Here is a 9,035-nt window from a genome sequence, read left to right on the forward strand (position 1 = left end):
ACTTGCAGTTCTTGTTAGTGAATGTGTGGGAGCCTTTACCCAGCAACTGATAGATTTAATCAAATCATTTATCATTTATCTTTCTCCCCCTTTTTGTCATAACATCAAAAAGAATATTTAAAAAGATTCAGATGTAAAAAAAACGACAAAAGAAAAACATTTACTGGAATGTAAAACACAAGGAAACTTTTTCATTGATAAATCAAAAGAGGATTACAAAAGGTTCCTATGTTTAACAAGATGAAAAACATTCCTAGCAAATACAAAAAAGGATTTCCAATAAGGAAATCACTACAAAAATTAAAAACAGAGCCCTAGCTAGACACGCTCTGTGTCAACCCATCAAGAATCCCGGAGGACTTCTTGTCTTCCAGACTGAAACCTCCACTGTAGGAGAGATCCCAGAACCAAGGAGGAAGTGAGGGACAGTTCACAGACAGAGAGCTAATGTTGCAAACGGGGCTTTCCCTCAACATAGACGTTGAGCCTATCTTCCCACAACTCAAGAAAGTCTTCTGTCTTTGGATGAAAGTTGATAACAACATCAAAGAAGGATCTGACTTGAGCGGTATTAGAAGAGCCATCCCGAGATGCACAGAGATCTGTCGCCTTTGAGTCATGGAGCTTCAACAGGCTTGAGGTGAATGCTAGGTTTTGAGAGAAGAAAAGAAAAACGAGAGAGAGAGAGAAAAAAAATTTTAAGAGGAAAACAAAGAGATAAGAAACCGAAAACCATTTTGAAGAGAATTTAAAGGAAAATAAAATGAAACGAATGATGAAAAGCATTTAATGTTACGTGACATGAGGAGAGATAATAATGACAAAAGACGTGATTTGCACAGTTACCTAAGTAGACGTCCCCTCAACTGCACGCACGCTTGTCCAGGAATAGTGAACACGTGTTTACCATCTGGATAGCCAGTTACAGCTGTTTTGCTTTAAAGAGAGATTCTGAAACAACTTAGACAATGAAACGTTAGTAATAACCGAATCATAATTTCTAAACGAATTCAATCAGAACTTCTGATTAAAAAAAATGTTCCACATTCATTTCAGAAGATACTCATATATGAGAAATTCTCATCTTCTCATTCTGGGCATAAATCCATACTGATGTTCTTCAGAATGAACTTAAACCTATCTTCAGCCAGGGGTTTTGTAAAGATATCAGCCCATTGATGGTCTGTATCAACAAAGTTTAAAGATATAACACCCTTCTGAACATAGTCCCTTATGAAATGATGTTTTATCTCAATATGTTTAGCTTTAGAATGAAGAATAGGATTCTTAGATAAACATATAGCAGAAGTATTATCACAGAATATAGGAATGTTACTCTCAAATATCTGATAATCTTCTAACTGACTTTTCATCCAGAGCATCTGTGTGCTACAACCAGCAGCTGCGACATATTCTGCTTCTGTGGTTGATAGAGCAATGGTTGCTTGCTTCTTGCTGTACCAGGAGATTAAGTGACTTCCAAGAAATTGGCAACTTCCTGAAGTACTTTTTCTTTCAATTCTGTCTCCAGCATAATCAGCATCGCAGAATCCTACTAAGTTGTATTCTTTAGATTTTCTGTAAACTAAACCAACATTAGTAGTACCTTTCAGATACCTTAGAATCCTCTTAACAGCAGTTAAATGAGATTCTCTAGGATCCGATTGGAATCTAGCACACAAACAAACACTGAACAGAATGTCAGGTCTAGAAGCAGTCAGATATAGAAGAGATCCAATCATACCTCTGTATAGCTTCTGATCTACCTTCTTACTTACCTCATCCTTACCTAGGATGCATGTTGGATGCATAGGAGTTTTGGCTTCTTTGCAGTCTAGAAGATTAAACTTCTTCAGAAGTTCCTTCACATACTTGGTTTGGTGGACATACGTTCCTTCTGATGTTTGATTTATTTGTATTCCAAGGAAATACTTGAGTTCTCCCATCATGCTCATTTCAAACTCAGCCTGCATAGACTTAGCAAACTCTTTTCCAAGTGTAGCATTAGATGTTCCAAAAATAATATCATCTACATATATTTGACAAATTAAAATATCCTTTTCAAAGGTTTTACAAAAGAGAGTAGTGTCCACTTTTCCTCTAGTGAAACCATTATCTAGAAGGAAAGAACTTAAGCGTTCATACCAAGCTCTGGGAGCCTGTTTCAATCCATACAATGATTTCTTAAGTTTAAAAACATGATTAGGAGACATAGAGTCTTCAAAACCAGGAGGTTGATGGACATAAACTTCTTCATCTATATAACCATTTAAGAAGGCACTCTTAACATCCATCTGATAGAGAGTGATGTTATGTTGAGTGGCAAAAGAAATTAATAGACGAATAGACTCTAACCTGGCCACTGGTGCAAAGGTTTCAGTGTAGTCAATCCCTTCTTGCTGACTATAACCCTGAGCCACCAGTCTGGCTTTGTTCCTTACCACTTCACCTTTCTCACTAAGCTTGTTTCTGAAGACCCATTTTGTACCAATTATATTGAATCCATCTGGTCTAGGAACAAGATCCCAAACATCATTCCTTGTGAACTGATTTAGTTCTTCTTGCATAGCAATTATCCAGTCTGGATCTTCTAGAGCATGATCAACAGAAGTTGGCTCGATCAAAGATACAAGACCTAATTGACAGTCTGCATTGTTCCTAAGGAATGCTCTTGTTCTGATTGGATCATCCTTCTTTCCAAGAATGACATCTTCTGAATGACCAGAGATGAGTCTGGATGATCTTCTGACAGATGGTTCTTCAGAAATACTTAGATCCTCCAGAGAAGCTGTTACTTGATCTTCAGATTCTTTGCTTCTGAGGAGCTCTGCTTCTGATGCGTTGCTTCTTGGCTCAGCAACTTCTGATATGTCAATATCACAACCTGCAAAATTATCAACTTGCTTTGGTTTTTCAGAACCAAGCTTATCATCAAACCTGATATTGATTGATTCTTCTACAACCAATGTTTCAGTATTGTATACCCTGTAGCCTTTTGAGCGTTCAGAGTATCCAAGAAGGAAACACTTTTGAGCTTTGGAATCAAACTTACCAAGATGATCTTTAGTGTTCAGAATAAAGCATACACATCCAAAAGGATGGAAATATGAAATGTTGGGCTTTTTATTCTTCCACAATTCATAGGGAGTCTTATTAAGAATAGGTCTGATAGAGATTCTATTCTGAATATAACATGCAGTGTTTATTGCTTCTGCCCAGAAATGCTTAGCCATATTGGTTTCATTGATCATGGTTCTGGCCATTTCTTGAAGAGTCCTATTCTTTCGTTCTACAACCCCATTTTGCTGTGGAGTTCTAGGACAAGAGAAATCATGGGCAATACCATTTTCTTTGAAGAATTCTTCAAAGGATTTGTTCTCAAATTCACCACCATGATCACTTCTGACCTTTATGATTTTACACTCTTTTTCAGATTGAATCTGAATGCAGAAATCAAAGAACACTGAATGAGTCTCATCCTTGTGTTTTAAGAATTTTACCCATGTCCAGCGGCTATAATCATCTACGATGACTAATCCATATTTCTTTCCTCTGACAGATGCTGTTTTGACTGGGCCAAACAGATCAATGTGCAAGAGTTCTAATGGCCTTGAGGTAGAAACAACATTCTTAGACTTGAATGCAGGTTTGGAGAACTTGCCCTTCTGACATGCTTCACAAAGAGCATCTGATTGGAATTTCAGATTAGGGAGTCCTCTGACAAGATTCAGTTTGTTAATCTGAGAGATCTTTCTCAAACTAGCATGACCTAATCTCCTGTGCCAGACCCACTGCTCTTCAGAAACAGACATAAGACAAGTCACTTTCTGACTCATAAGATCTTGCAGATCTGTCTTATAAATGTTGTTCTTCCTCTTGCCTGTAAATAGGATTGAGCCATCCTTCTGATTTACAGCCTTGCAAGACTCTTGATTAAAGATTATATCATAGCCATTGTCACTTAATTGACTGATAGATAAAAGGTTATGTGTTAATCCTTCTACAAGAAGTACATTAGAGATGGAAGGAGAGTTACCAGATTTTATAGTTCCAGAGCCAATTATCTTGCCCTTCTGATCTCCTCCGAACTTGACTTCTCCTCCAGACTTAAGCACCAGGTCTTGGAACATAGACCTTCTTCCTGTCATGTGTCGCGAGCATCCAGAGTCCAGGTACCATGACATGTTGTGCTTTGTCCTTCTTGCAGCCAAGGATATCTGCAATAGGAATAATCTTATCCTTAGGTACCCACATCTTTTTGGGTCCTTTCTTGTTAGATTTTCTCAAGTTCTGTTTGAACTTGGGTTTTACATTATAAGCAATAGGAGGAACAGCATGATAATTCTTAATATGAGTTTCATGATATTTCCTAGGTTGTGTCACATGCTTCTTAGTGTGTGTTATGTGAAAACTTTGTGCATGTGAGGTGTGCCTAATATCATGAGAGTGGCCATACTTGAACTGATCATACAATGGCTTGTATGTAAGTTTCATTTCATCAACAGGTTCAAGTTTGTATGGGGTTTCACCCTCATAACCAATGCCAACTCTTTTGTTTCCAGACACAGCATATATCATAGAAGCTAGCTGACTTCTGCCAATACTTCTAGATAAGAACTTTCTGAAACTTAAATCATATTCTTTCAGAATATGGTTCAGACTAGGAGTGGATTTTTCTGAATCAGAAGGAGATCCAACATTATTGGATAATTTTAAAAGTTTTTCTTTTAATTCAGAATTCTCCAACTCAAGCTTCTTTGTTTCAAATTCAAATTGCTTTTTCAGCTTTTTGTATTTGAGACTAATCTGAGACTTGAGTTCCAGAAGTTCAGTTAATCCGGAAACTAACTCATCTCTAGTAAGTTCAGAAAATACCTCTTCAGAATCTGATTCTGATGTAGATTCTGATCCGTCATCTTCTGTCGCCATCAGCGCACAGTTGGCCTGCTCATCTTCTGAATCATCTTCTGACTCATCCCAGGTTGCCATAAGACCTTTCTTCTTATGAAACTTTTTCTTGGGACTTTCCTTCTGAAGATTTGGACATTCATTCTTGTAGTGTCCAGGCTCATTGCATTCATAGCACATGACCTTCTTCTTGTCAAATCTTCTTTCATCAGAAGATTCTCCACGTTCAAATTTCCTTGAACTTCTGAAGCCTCTGAACTTCCTTTGCTTGGTCTTCCAGAGTTGATTTAGCCTTCTGGAAATCATGGACAGTTCATCTTCTTCTTCAGATTCTGATTCTTCAGGATCTTCTTCTCTAGCCTGAAAAGCGTTAGTGCATTTCTTGATATTAGATTTTAATGCAATAGACTTACCTTTCTTTTGAGGCTCATTTGCGTCCAGCTCAATCTCATGGCTTCTCAAGGCACTGATAAGCTCTTCCAGAGAAACTTCATTCAGATTCTTCGCAATCTTGAATGCAGTCACCATCGGACCCCATCTTCTGGGTAAGCTTCTGATGATCTTCTTTACATGATCAGCCTTGGTGTATCCTTTGTCAAGAACTCTCAATCCAGCAGTAAGAGTTTGAAATCTCGAAAACATCTTTTCAATGTCTTCATCATCCTCCATCTTGAAGGCTTCATACTTCTGGATTAAGGCTAGAGCTTTGGTCTCCTTGACTTGAGAATTTCCTTCATGAGTCATTTTCAAGGACTCATGTATGTCATAGGCCGTTTCCCTGTTAGATATCTTCTCATACTCAGCATGAGAGATAGCATTCAGCAAAACAGTTCTACATTTATGATGATTCCTGAAAAGCTTCTTTTGGTCATCATTCATTTCTTGCCTTGACAGCTTCACGCCTCTGGCATTTACTGGATGTTTGTAACCATCCATCAGAAGATCCCATAGATCACCATCTAGACCCAGAAAGTAACTTTCCAGTTTATCTTTCCAGTATTCAAAGTTTTCACCATCAAATACCGGCGGTCTAGTATAACCATTGTTACCGTTGTATTGCTCAGCAGAGCCAGATGTAGATGCAGGTGTAGGTATAGTCCTTTCACTTTCGTCAACCATCTTTTAAATGAAGCGTTTTTCTCTTCCTGAATCTTTTCTAAACACGGTTAAGTGCTTGCACCTTAGAACCGGCGCTCTGATGCCAATTGAAGGATAGAAAAACACTTAGAAAGGGGGGGGATTGAATAAGTGTGACTTTAAAACGTGGACGATAAAAATAAATGCACAAATATTTTTATCCTGGTTCGCTGTTAACGAAGCTACTCCAGTCCACCCCCGCAGAGATGATTTACCTCAACTGAGGATTTAATCCACTAATCGCACGGATTACAATGGTTTTCCACTTAGCCGCAACTAAGTCTTCCAGAGTCTTCTGATCACAACCTGATCACTCCAGGAACAACTGCTTAGTTCACTCCTAAGACTTTTCTAGAGTCTACTGATCAACACGATCACTCTAGGCTTAGTTCACTCCTAAGACTTTCTGCTCAGCCAACTGCCAAGACTTCCTGCTCAGCCAACTGCCAAGACTTCCTGCTCAGCTAACTGCTAAGACTTCCTAGAGTATACTGATCAACTGATCACTCTAGTTCCTTACAACTTAATGTAATCAATTCAAGAGTTTACAAATGCTTCTAAAAAGCGATAATCACAACTGTGATATTTCTCTTACAATTTAAGCTTAATCTCACTAAGATATTACAACAGCAATGTAGTGAGCTTTGATGAAGATGAAGATTCTGAGTTTAGATTTGAACAGCGTTTCAGCAAGTTTTATATGAGTTGTTTTTGTGCAGAATCGTTAACCTTGCTTCTTATCAGAACTTCATATTTATAGGCGTTGAGAAGATGACCGTTGAATGCATTTAATGCTTTGCGTGTTCCGTACAGCTTTGCATTTAATGTTATACGCTTTTGTCAACTACCTCGAGCCTTGTTCACGCTGTGTCTACTGACGTAGCCTTTAGTAGCTTTAACGTTCCTTTTGTCAGTCAGCGTAGTCTGCCACGTGTACTTCCTTCTGATCTGATGTTTGTGAATACGACGTTTGAATATCATCAGAGTCAAACAGCTTGGTGCACAGCATCTTCTGATCTTCTGACCTTGAAGTGCTTCTGAGCGTGATACCATCTTCTGATCTTCAGTGCTTCTGATCTCATGTTCTTCTGATGCTTCCATAGACCCATGTTCTGATTCTGCTTCGACCATCTTCTGATGTCTTGCCAGACCATGTTCTGATGTTGCATGCTGAACCATTTGAGATACATCTTCTGAGCGCTGAATTATGCGTACTCTTTATATATTTCCTGAAAGGGAAATTGCATTGGATTAGAGTACCATATTATTTTAAGCAAAATTCATATTATTGTTATCATCAAAACTAAGATAATTGATAAGAACAAATCTTGTTCTAACAAAGGTGTGCCACCTCTTCATCGTTTTCCTCTGGCCGTTGTCTTAGGCCTTGTAACACCCTGTACCTACAGACGCGTCCATGGCTACAGCTTCGTGGTTGCGAATACGTGCAAACGTTCTCAAAAACTTTTCGCGAGGCCATGGGAACGTTTGTCTGATTCTTATGAACACAAACATGGTCTCAATTTGGCTTAAAAGTTCCTGCAACAGAAAGCCCTAAAACCAAACCCTAGATTCTAACAATGGCGAAACTCGGTACAAGCATGTAAACGATGCATTAATCACCAAGAAACATTCAATACATCATAACAAACAATATAATGCAATCAAAACACGTTTATATGCCATGAATTGGAGTAATCGAATTTAAAAATTTAGTGACATACCTCGGCTTATAGGAGGTCAATCTGGGGGTGTTGATGTCGTGTGGCGATCCAAATCTCTTCAAGAACTTCCAAGGATTTTGTTTGATCCTTTAGAATGCTTTGAATCCTTCTCCAACTCTAAAACCGACTTTAAGATTTTTTGTAAAAAAAACACTTGAATAAATCCTTGATTTGTTCAAGTGAATTAGGTCAACTACTATGAAAAAAATCCAAATAAATCCTTGATTTGCAATCTTGGAAAATATGGTTAATGGAAGTTTCTAATTTGGTTCAAATTGATCCAATCTTTTTCCAATTAGCCTTTGCACGAAATTTGATTGAATATTTTGTTTAAATGGTGATTGAATGTGATTGGAATGAGATCCTTAACAAAATATTTGATTTTTCATGATTTATATAAATTAATTATCACTTTTAAATGATAAAAAATTCATATAAAATCAAATAAAAATTCAAAAATTCGTGGAAATTAAGTTTGGAGTCTTGGATAACTTGAGGATCAAGATTGGATCATAAAAAGTTGGTCCTTTTTACAAGAAAATCCATTTTGAAGCCTTTATTTCACATTTTTCCCTTTGAAATTGTCCAACTTTGACAAGGCATATCTCCCTCAATTTTTACGATATGGAGGAGTTCTAGGACTTTTTGGAAACCTCGAGATGTCATCTACAAGCCACTTTGGAAGCTTTTTTCCCTTTGAGGATTTTATCTTGATGATATGGGCCTTAACAAAAAACTGCTTTTGATTGACTTTCAAAAAGGACCTATAATCTTTTGATCCATTTCTCTCAAATGAAGCATTTTTGGACTTGGCTTGTGAGAGACAAATTTGTAGAGAATTAAATTTCCTTAAAATTGAGATTTGGATGGGAAATTTATGATGTTCCATGTGAAAGTTATGGTTGGTCAAAGTTCAGTTGACTTTTAGTCCAAAAACCCTAATTTAGAAACTTTGAATTTTGTTGATTTCTGAGCTTTTCTTGATGAATCATGATCAATCCTTGATCAAATGATGAATGATACTTCAAAATAAGGATGTTGACCAAAAAATTAGGAATTTTGATTGTACTTTGACCACAATTGACTTTTAGATCAAATTGGTCGACTATTGACTTTCTAAGCAATTGACTGGGCAATCCTTGGAATAAAAGCTTGTACTTTTCCATAGAGATAGTTTGGAACATCATAAGCCATATGAAATCCATTTGAGACTTTGATTCATTGATTTTTTTTTTAGAGAATTCAAAAATCCTAGTTCATTGAGCC

The sequence above is a fragment of the Vicia villosa genome, linkage group LG2 (assembly GCF_029867415.1).
Source record: "Vicia villosa cultivar HV-30 ecotype Madison, WI linkage group LG2, Vvil1.0, whole genome shotgun sequence".
NCBI classification, from domain to species: Eukaryota; Viridiplantae; Streptophyta; class Magnoliopsida; order Fabales; family Fabaceae; genus Vicia; species Vicia villosa.